Consider the following 12,189-nt stretch of genomic DNA (forward strand, 5'->3'; position numbering starts at 1 on the left):
GGAGCCTGAAGCAGAGGCCGTCCCAGCAGTCTGAGAGGTGTGACTCAAGAGGGAAACAGAGCTTCAGAGGAAAACCTGGTGCCTAAAAGGTAATAAATTGGCCACTATTACATTTCCCACCAGCTGATTGACAGCAGGGCAGGGATAAAGGCTTCTAACATGAGTCACAGGCTGCCTCGGTGCGTTGTAGTTGTGCACATTGTGGACAGTGGGGTTTGTGGAAAGGCTGCTTCTGAAGAACCACCATTTAGCAAATTTTGCATGGTTTTTGTAGGGATTACTCTGCTCTCCAAAGCCGGGACATTATTTCCTTCAAAAGACTCCTTCAGAGGAATTCAGCTCAGCCTGTCTCCACCAAAATGTGAACTGTGCATGGATAGCATTACGCTCCTACATGCTTGCACAGATGGTCCCTTCGGGCTCAGGCATAACAAGAACATTTGAGGCATTGTGTTCAGTTCCCATTTGCAGCACTTCAGTATGCAGAACTCATTGAATTTAGTATTTATACACTTTATCCAATGCTTCATAAACACAAAGCACCATCCACAAAAGAAGATATTAAGGAAAATTGTACCAGTATAAAATTTTAGAAGCGCCATTTCTTTCATGGATGTTGATAAAGATTTGCATCAGTGCTGCTGCTGAGGGGAAATTGTGGCCCAGAAGGAGGATGCTGGGATTTCCACGATGCAAGGAGAAGTTCCAGAAAAATATCTGGTAATCCATGCATAATCTTGAATATTAATGAAGGAATAGAAATAAATAATATTTTTGAAAGTAATTTCTGCCTGATTATAAGCAGCAATTCAGGAATGCTGTATAAGGCAATTAGGCACTTAATAGATCACGAGGTTTTGATGCCGAAGACTGGGTATATGACCACGTCCCTGTGCTGTGCTCCTCCATTGCTGTTGCTCTGGCCCTGCATCCAGCTTGAAAGCTCCCAGCATCTCCCAGCATCACCAGGCTCTCCCAGCATGCCAGCTTTTCTCTGCCAGCTTTGGTGGAGCAGCATCAGAAGCGTGCTGCCAAACACGGGACATCAGCTGGTTAAACACAGCTGAGAGAAGGTGCAAACTGCAAGGTAGGGTGCCAGCAGTCATCATGTTGCTGATCAACAGCTGCTGATTTCTCAGGGATAAAGCTCAAAACTCAGCTGATGGAATATGACATTAATGGGGGAGGGAGGAGTCAAAATGAGAGGACAGTTAAAAACAACAATAAAAAAACATCTACAAGTGATGTCTCTATGCAGAACACTCTATGTGTTTGTTTGTTTGCTTTTTCTTTTCTGCTAAGAGTAACTCATCATCCTTCCTCCCTCAGTAGCAATGAACTAACATCATTCAATTCTTCAGGCAAACCTGTGAGGCTTGTCTTTGTTGGTTCATATTTTAAAAGTGCCACCTGCAGGATTTGCCTTGGCCCTTGGAAGCTCATTTTTCTGTGCCCACTGAGTCACACTTCTTTGTGCAAGCTCCCTGCAGAGTACCACCCTTTGCCATGGAGGTGTGTTGGAAACAGCCCTTTTGTAGCTTGGTGGAAATGGGCTGAATCCCTGAACAAGCCTGGACATTCATAACTAAGGATTTGATCCTTCATCTTTAAATGGGAATGAAATGCTCTGGTTCAGCACCCTGCAGCTGAGAGTAAATCCTCCTAGGAAACTGAAAAGGAGAAAAAAAGTCATTGCAAAAGCAGCTTGTAGTAGTCAGGCATTGATATATTGAAATATACTGATTTCAGATATTTTAGAGAAATACAAAGATGTGCCTACTGGCTGCTTTGACGTGGTGCATATTTAGGAGAAGTGGGTTTTGAAAGCTGGGGATCAGGATAGCTACAGTGCCAAAGAAGTGCTGGATCTACAAAATGTTCATGTGCTACAGTTTGTGTTTTTCTGCAGTCCTGAACAGAAAGATCTTTCTTTCTCTCTTTCTCTCTCCTTTTTTTTTTTTTAACAGTTCCTTAGCCTACACACTCATAAAGCTGTTTAAAAATCCTCTTCTTTTACTGCCTGTTCTGTGACAAAGAAAAAAAAATCAATTTTCATTTACAATTTTACAATTTTCATCCATAGGATTTTTAGAGCAAATCAATGTCTTTTAATTAGCTTCAGCTCACCTTGCAGTTTCCATTTGTGCCATGCAGAAGAACCTGTAACTGCGACGCAGGGAGGTCCACCACAGGGGAGCCTCACCCTGCTTGAGAGGGCCATCCCCCTTTTTTGTTTAGAGGGCTCCAGAGGGGTAATGCAGGAAGAAATTCATTGTATTTTGATGCTATGGAATGCTGAGTAGAAGGCAGAGTGACCAATTGCCCTAACTTTGTCCTTAGGTTGCATCTGCCCATACATGCCCACTGTGTGTTATTACCTTTTATATTTAGCTCCTGAAGACTCATCAGCCCAGATGATAAAAGCCTTGGGTCTTGTACCCCCAAATAAGACATGGGATACAAGTCTAGATGGAAATCTTTGCGTCTTTCTTCCTCCCAGTAATATTTTTGCATCACAGTTACAGCTCACGTTGCACAGCACCTTTTTCTCCACATGAAAAGAAAGCATTGCCACATTTGGAAGATTAAAAATAATTAATTATTCCATACACCACTTGAATTGCCTACATCTCCTTTGCCTTCATTACTGTGTATTAGGGTATTTGTGGGTAAACAGAAGCTCTTCCATTTAGCTCAGCCTGAGTTCCTGCCCTGTCCATGCAGTAATGTTACAATCAGCTTCTTTGTGACATTACCCATTTGTCACCATGGGAGCAATTTTGAGATCACAAATACGGGTTGGGGCATTAATAAATAAATAGGGAGGAAAGAGCGCTGATTGCGAAGAAGGCATTAAAAATCTTTGCAATCAGCAGTAATAACAGTAGGAAAAAAAAAGAAAAAGAAAAAAAAAAAAGAAAGAAAAACACCACCATGACAGATAATAAATGAGAAAATTCAGCATTTCAGTTGGAAACCTCCACACCAGTCTTGCGCTGTCTCCATGCACTAGGCCAGGATGAATCTTCACGATGCTGCTCCCTGACTCGCAGAATAATAGATGCTGACCAGGACTTCATTTTAAAGGATGAATTTCCATTCCAATAATAACATTTAAACAGTATTAGTTTCCAAACTCTTGTGAAGGAAAAGATAAATCTGAAAATAACAATGAGCAAAAATATTTTCCTTTCCACATTTGATTTTAAATACTTAATAGCGATGGGATTTTTTTTTTGTATGAACTGAAAAGAAGCCAAGTAGGAGCCTAAGGCTAAAATAGCTTCTCATCTTAGTAAAACAGCTTCATTATGACCAGATTTCTGCTCTGCCTGCCCACAGGATGCAATGAACCTTGATCAGTGGTTGACCACATAGCGAAGCTGTTGTGTACCTACAGGCTGTGAGGAGTGTTGCTCCTGGCGTGAGCCCGCCCTGTTTCTTACACAGGCTGTTCCTCTGTTTTCAGCACCCAGGACAGAGAGCACTTCCCAAAGCTTGGTTTGCACGTTTCCAGACACATTTGTCCCCTCCACCAAGGCAACAAAGGGTTTGGTGTCCTCTGACAGTCCCGCACACATCTGGGTGTTACGAAGCCCAGCTGGAATTGCAGTGAGCGTGGTGGTGTTGCTGGTGCTCCACCCAGCCAGCAGAAAATGCTGCTTGATTTATTTATTTATTTCTCAACAAACTGTTAAAACAGTCACCACAAAGAGCTGTCCCAGCCCTGCTGGGCAGCCAACTGCTGGCAGCGGGTGAGTGTCAGCATGGGGGTGATGCTGGGACCTTCAGGAGGCGTTTTTGGCAGGAGCAGCCACGCAGAGCTCAGCCGTGGCCAAGCCCCAGGAGCTGGCTGGTTTTCAGCTGTCAGACAAGCCATGGAAAGCTGTTGTTTCTGACAGTGCGTTTAGTAAATTTCCTTGCTCCCGTAGGGGAGGGAGAGAACAACCACATTTTCCCACTCTGTCAGGGTAAAGATTTTCAATCAACAGATTTTAATCAAGAAGGCAGAATAAGCCATGTAACTAATATATTTGGCTGTCATGGCAAACCCCAGATAATGTCTGTGGAGGAGGGCGAAGGCCAGAGAAGACAAGAAAACATTAATATTGACAACTATAAAAGTTAATTATGCTAAAGCGTGGAAGACCAATGGAACAAAAGTGGTTTCTGAGGCTCGTATGGGATCACAAGCACCAACAGCAAAACGGAGTTATGTCTTCTCCATATTTCATTAACAGTTGGCATTAATAACAAGAGCACGGGTGTCACATGAACTCTTGCATTATGATGAACTTAACAAAGAGTAAGCACAGTCTGTACCATCAGAGCAACAACTACAGAACAGCACCAGCAGCCAGGACGGACAAGGGGCTTGTGCCTCCCCTCCGGGAGCTGAGGAGGCTGCAGCACAACCAGCTCCGGACTTCCTGAAAGTACCAGTGGAAACTGACCCCCAGTGCTGCTGTCATCCTCGTTAATCCATAAACACTCTAGAAGATCTAGCAGTAAACCAAATCACTTCACAAATATTTTTGTAGATCAGCCCCTCAAGCTTCAGTACCTGTTCAGGCCAGGTTTGTATTTTCTTTCCCAAATTCATCCACCCAGGAAGTGATCAGTGGAGCTTTATCCCTACCTCCATTTGTGAGTGCACAATATTTTGGAATTATCTTGCATGGTAAATTGTAAATCCAGGGAAAACAAGTCCAACTCTGCAAATGCTTCACAAGTTTATCAAATTAACTATTAACCTCACTATGAAGGGTTTTGGTTCTTTATTTTGATTTTGTGTGTGTGTGTGGCTTATTTTCTGAACATTCTTATATTCAAAAACTCTTTGAAAAAAAAAGCTAGTAATTTTTCAACGATTTACAAATCAACTCTTAGATTTCTTCATATGCAATATACATTACAAGGACATACAGTTAAACACAGATACTACTGGATGCATTTTAGCCAAATTCACGCATTTATATATATTCAAATTTAGAAATCACACTTGGAAAATCTATCTGTCAATATTGCAGTTAAGTAATGACCTACTTTTGCATTTTATTTTTTCACATTTTTTTGGGAAGGAAACAAATATGAATGACCTTCAGATCTTACAGGGAAAGAAAAAAAAAACAACACACTAATATATTTAAACAATAACTATATGCGGAGTTGTCTGTGCTGGACAGAGATAATTCTGCAATAGGCATTCAGTGATATTAGTGTAATATGCTAATATCCATAGCTTATTTTACATGTCATTTCTTTAAAGAAGTTAGCATTGTAGTCCTCATGTGTATCTTATCTCACCAGAGCAAAGAAATGTGACTTTATTTCCTATTATCCCTTTTATTTTACAATTAATTTATTTTTTTTCAGAACCCTCAGAACCCTTACTCCTGTGGCTTTACTGTTCTTGAATTTCTTAAGTCTTTTGCATAGATCCCTGAGAGGCTTCAGTCTGCTGAGCCCTCAGTCTGAGCTCCCATGACAAGTGCCCTTTGATAAAGGAAATTTGCTTTGCATTTTCAATGGAAAGCGTATTCCAAGCACCATAATTTCACTTTCTGGCTACTTCACCATCTTTTCTTCAGTTAATCAATTGATTTTCCCTTGCTTATACAGAGGTCCCTTGGTCCTCCTGTAAACTTTCTTGTTAATAGGAATTTTTAATAACTTCATTTTTGTTCAGAACTATATATGATGTAAATGAAGGTTTGAAGTTGCCAGCATGTTTTGGTGATAAGAGAGTTACCATAGACCAGTCAGCCTGATGTGGTGTTGGTGTGTTCCTGCTCCGGCAAAGAAAGACTTCCAAGGTGAGCAGCTCCCTCTTTGCAAGCTCATCTGAGTTCCCTCCAAAGTCCTGGCTAAGACTGCACACATGAGCAACGAAGGGACCAGCTGAAGCAATGTGTCCACTTAGTTCATGCTTCAGGCAGAATCTGTATCTTCTTTTTTTTTTTTCCTTTTTTTTTTCTTTTACCCCCCTAGTAAAACAATTAAAACACACAACAATCAGGCTGATAGCTGCTCTCTTTCAATTTGATAAGACATTGCCAGGCAGACATTTTTCCTTACAGCTTATTAGCTTATTCTTCTGTGGCTCTCGTACACAAAGTTGATTTTAGTGTTGAATGGTGCCTTCTAAAACTAGATTGCCTCTTGCTGTACCAATGCCAGGTGTTGTTCTCCAGCAAAATAGCTACCAGACCTAACCATTATCCGTCCACAGGTATTCCCTGTCTTTTGTGCACTCCTTACCTTACACCTCAACTGACTGTGGCTAATTATTTAAGTTGTTTCCCTTTTCTGTTTTCTCATATATGACTTCTTTGGATGAGGTCTTCATGGCAAGAGCTGCTCTGTACTGCCTTGACCTCTCTCAGGGGGCTCTTCAGTCAACATCACCTTCTCTTGCTGAGGTGGAAGCCCTCCTTGCACCTATCTCTTATCAGATGCCCATTGCTCACAGCTGGTTCCAGACCTGAGTTAACACTCTGCGAATAAACACAGCAGAGTTACACTGTCTGGGAAGAGATTAAAACTTTATACAGCCCGTAACAGTTCATTTGTATAAATTAAATTTAAATTCCACAAAAAGCAAGAGATTCTGATAAAAATAACACTGAAATCATATGCTTTTAAGTAGAAACCTTGATGCCAAAGATATTTAAAGCTATAAAATGATTTACTTTTATAGTTTAAGGTTGAACAACCTGAACATCTATGAGTTGCATAAATTTTCCACAAATATTAGTTTGTATAATATTCTGTAATATTCATCATATCAGAAAAGATATAATCAACCCATTTGACCATTATTAAAATGTGAATTATAAGCAATCTCCACTCTCCTTTTTTATTACAGTTCTTTTGTATTTCTTAAGCCATACAAAATTTAATAAATCTTTGCAGGACTTAATAAAGAGCAGAAGATTTATATATGTACTAAGACTTTCATTTAGTCTTCATAGCTGTATTGAATTTATTTTCATCGGATTCCTCATCACCTGCTAGTTACCATATTTATTGCATTCTCTCCATTGCTTCTCAAAGCACGTACACGTGAGCTGTTCCTGGAGGAATGTCTTTGTGGATGTTGTGTTCATCAGGAGAACAAAACCATCTGACTGGCCAACACGCTTACCTTGGAGTAACTGGGAGGTTGTGGGTTCAAACCATCGCTGTCCATTATGTGACAGCCGCCAGCAAGCTCCCTTACTTGCTTTTTTTTTCCCCCCAAAGGGTCCTACTATTTCAAGCTATCATCAGAAAACTGCCTAAATGTTAGCAAGAAAGAAGTGTAGCGTTTCATATTTAATAGATTATTTGTAACAATTCAGACCTAATTTGTCACCCTTTAATTCCTCACCAATTCTAAAATGTAGGATTTTCCAGAAAGCGAAAGGTTTCATTCTGAAACCGTTTAGCAGCTACATCACCTCTTGCAGTGATCCTCAGGCTGACTCTGCGACAGCCTTAGACTTCCCCTGGAAGTTAATAAGTATATCTAAAGATTAATAGGCATGAAATTGCTTGAGACTGTGGACTGATGGGGATCTGAGAGATCCATTCTGCTTTCATAATGGTAATATCTCTCCTCAAAACAGGGAACTTCTGGAACAAATTATGGGGTCTGTCCATGAGTTCTGCTGTCCCCATGGGAAGTAGCTTTCAGCTGTGTCAAGAGTATAGGGCATGTTTCTAACAGAGACTATGAGAGCATCAGTCTGGCTTGATTGTGCCTATTTTATCTCTTCTGATCAGCTATTTGTCACCATGCTTGAAAAGTTTTCCTTGAGATGAGCAAATTTCCTTGATATGAGCTGCATATGCATTAGGTATGTAAAACTCTCTTGGCTAAATCAGTTCAGACCAGAACTTCACTAAGTGCATCATCCTGCCCTCAAACAGAGCCAACATAAATGGTTGGGTAAGAGTGTAACATGGAGTAAATATGCAGTGATGCTTGCTGGGAAACATCTCTTTTCTTATTACCGGTGCCTAAATCTGTCTTCTTGGGTAAGGTTTGGTATATACAGAATGCTGGATGTTTTACATTACATATGTATGAGAACAGCCCCTAACACCATGACTAGATTTTGGTTAGCAGTTGTCACACACCGATGACTATTATAATTAGTTAACTGCTGTCCTGCTTCCTATAAAAATTCTTGAGGTCTTAACATGATTACATTTACATTACTTGAAGAGATAACTCTATAAAGAAATACTAACCATACAAACTGAATGTCAGTGGGAGAGGAAAAGCTTTGAACTATATAAAATTTTATTGAAAAGATTGACTTGTTTACTTGTTTTATCCAAATGTTATGCATTAAAAAATATGATTTTATTTTTTTCTAGTTTTCAATACCACCTGTCCACAAAAAAAAAATGCATCTTACTTCTTTTGCTGCCTGCCTGCAAAGTTACCATCCCAACTTAGGAAAAAAGAAAAGTCACAATATTGACTGAAACACTACCGACAGAAACACAGCAGAATATTGCTTGTGGTTGTAAAAAAGCAGTTTTATTTGGAGAAAATGCAACTCCATCGACACTGTGGAACTACACATCTGTCTAAGCACTTATAAAGCTGTTCCCATACCTCAGAGAAAGATTGCAACATGCCTTACTCACTGGAATAGAACAAATATGTCCTGGAAAATTGTATTAGAATAGCCCAGATGGAGATTGTCAAAATATAAATCTTTGTAAGTAACTGATATATATCTCAGGGACAAAAAGAAACAAACAGCACATGTAGGCCACTGCTAATGAATCACATTATTCATAATGCTGTTAATGACTCAGGCATGGATACCTTGTGTAATTAAATTATAAGTAAGCATAGTTTAAGCAGATGGAGCTCGTCGGAATTTTAATATGCTGCAAACTGCATTTCATACTAGAAACAAGACTAATTGCTTTGTCATGATTTATATTCTAGTGCTATTTTATATATTACATTCCAGCACTTCAGATTTTGCCTTGCCAAAATGCACATCAGCCTGAGATTTCTAATGATTTTTTTTTTCTCTTGATGTTTTTGACTTCAATGACATCTCCTAAATCCTTAGTTGAGCCTTCATTTCTGTATTTATAACAACATGGGTAAGAATTACCTTGGAGAAATAGGTTTATTTAACCAAGTTGTATGTAGAGAGGAAACCATTATTAAGCAGTTATGGAAGGCACACACCCAACCGTGTTCATTTTTCTTCCAGATAGATGCAACTGAGAAAACACCAATGACATTCTCCAACATCTCGTCAGCCTTGGGGTCTGTGATCTACAACCAGCATCGCATGGGCCCTGGTGGGGGCTCAGGGTCAGAACCCCCAAGTGCCTTGTCCATGGATGCCAAAATATAGCACAGTGACCCTGTAAGGGGAGCAAGGGAGAAAAGTCACTGCCTGCCAAGGACACAGAACAACAATAGAGGTAATTATTGTATTGAAAAGGAGATAATATTGATAAAAGTATATTTTTTCAAGCCTCCTGTTTGTCCTATATCTCATTTTCAACTGACAGAGTATGTGAAAACAAACATATTTTCACTGTGGTAATGAGATGTGTTTTGTAATGTATCTGATGCAGCTTCCCATGGTGTTTTCAGAAACTAAAAAGTTTTTTTTTTTGGGGGGGGGTGAGAAGGTGGGTATATGAAAAAAGGTTGGGGAGAAGGGGGCGGGTATATAAAACACTATACAGTAAGCACAGAGCTAGTCTGAACATCTATCGATGTTCTGCTGTCAAACTCAGAGGACGTTTCAAATGAATTCCTTTAGGATTTTGTCCTGGGTTCGGGTCTATTTAATACTTCTTTAAGAACCTGTGCCATGGAATGAAGAACTCACCTACACAATTTGTGGGTGGCAGCTGTGAAGGACTGCAACCACTCTGAAGTTAGGATCAAAACTGTGAACAGGACAAATGGCCCAAGAATCACAGCGAGGCAATCCAGCCAAGACAAAGGCAGTGATGTGCTTTTAGCAAAGAAGATTTGGAAGGTCACATAGGAAAGTGGAATTTCCCGATGCAGAGGAACAATATGGAATTAGAATGAACACCACCGTTAGCTAGTGAGAAGTGGCAACACACACACACAGGTCAATATGATTCCTGCTGGAAGAAGAGCTGTATGTAGGGCACAGGGACTTGGGAAGGGATCCCAAGGGATCAGGAGGAGTGCTCCCTTTTCCAAAAGGGAATAACTGATCTGGAGACTTCAGACCACTCATTAATACAGATTTCCAGTCAATTTGTACAATTTATTCCTCCTCCCCCCTCACAGTATAGGAATCTAATGAAATCAGAACTAACTAATACATACATGTACCCGTTTGGGATCTCTGAGATAACTTTATGATATCTTTCTATCTCCATCCTCCTACTGGCAGTAGATCACCAACTTTGAAGACCTTGGTCCTAAGGAACATCCCTGCAGTGAGGGTGTCCCAGGCACGCTGCAAGTTTGCTCACCATGGAGCCACACATCCCTGACCCCTCAGCCTCGTTTGTTCTCCTCTCAGAATGTGTTTCTTTTTCAGGACTTCAATGATATTTTTGGTTGCTTAAACCACAGACTTCTAAGGCTTGCCTATGCCAGGACATGCATACAGATCATCTTTGCTTGGAGGGGTGGATGTGCAGATGTTGTTGTATCATTTTCCTGTTTTGTTTTGTTAGTTTTTTGTGTTTTGTTTTTTTTTTTTTTTTTCTCCTCCTTCCACATCTCTTAATTAAATCATACATTTACATTAAAAAGTCTTACAGTCCAAGGCATAATCACCTCACTGTACTGAACAAGTCACTGCCTGCACTTAGATTATTACATAGCTACTCTATATTAAATTATATTCATGGCTATTAAAGGTGAAAGAAAGCGGAGCACTGAGGAACACGTGGCCTCTACAGGATGGCAATAGCCTTACAGAAGGCATTACAAGATCCACAAGGTCGTTTGAATTCACCATGCCTAATTAAGTTGTTCTCAGTGTTAAGAGCTGAAAAGCCATTCAAAATAGTTTATGTATCAGCTTTGTTAAGTAGAGTATTAGCTGCATGGGGGGTAAAAGCAAATAACGTGCAAGGGAAAATTCTTCACATCTTAAACAATCAGAATGCAGTCTAAAGAAAAGCTCATTATAATGACTATTTTGTTCCATTTAAAAGATTTCTTGCGGGGAAAATACACTTTGCCATGTCAGCTTAGGCGACCTGACAAATTTCCAAACAAATTTTGCCCTGTTACCCTTTGGAAGAGGACAGAGCCTGTGCTCTTCTCACTCTCTCTCCTTGCAGCCCAGGAGGCTGCCAGGAACCACAATCCAGAGTTGGAGGAAAAGAGCAAAACCCAGGCTTGTAATGTTGGTTGTACAAACACTCACAGTACCACTTCCATCGCTGCATCCTTCTTCCTTTGAATGCATCAATATGCTTTGAAAAAAAATGTACAGGGAGCTCCAAAACAAGAATGTTTAATGCTTCTTGTTCTACTAAAACAACACCCCTCAAGATTAACTCCCTCCCTATGCTCTGCTCATGACACCTGCAAAGAGTAATTTTCCTTGACTGAATGCTTTTTTCAGGCGTTTCATTTCAGTAGAATGAAAAAGTGTTTCCCCAAAGTTGTCTGTGGGAATTTTACCCTCCACCAAAGAAATAAGATTCTATTATTGAGATATTTACTTTCAAGTCATTGAGAACTGAAATGGGAGGTTTGTATTTTTTTTCAGCCCTGCTGTGGTCTCTGCACCACCTCTCCCACACAAATCCCCCTGGTGCTGCCTGGCCCCCCAGCAGGTGATGAAGTTTCCCCTGTTTTTCCAGGAGAGCCCCTGCTTCTCTGCCCAGATGGCTATACAAAGTCTACCCACCCCAGCAGACCCACAGCCAGCAGCCTGCCTTGCACCCAGGTGACCTAAATAAATTCACACTGTGAGCTGTGATTGAAATTAACTGAGCAGGTCTGCTCTAACCTAAGGCATTTAGAATAGCTCGGTAGACAGTACTGGGACATTCAGCACAAAAATGCTAGCTTTCTGTAAGTTTGCTTTGTTTTACGCTATGTGGAATGTAGAAAATTAAATGTCTCCCTGTTGGAAAAAAAGTCAGCTTGCCTACACTATTTCCCATCTTAATATGAGTCACTGTGACACAGGGAAGGAAAGATGTGGTAAA

Source organism: Anas acuta, chromosome 5 (genome assembly GCF_963932015.1).
Source record: "Anas acuta chromosome 5, bAnaAcu1.1, whole genome shotgun sequence".
Lineage (NCBI taxonomy): Eukaryota > Metazoa > Chordata > Aves > Anseriformes > Anatidae > Anas > Anas acuta.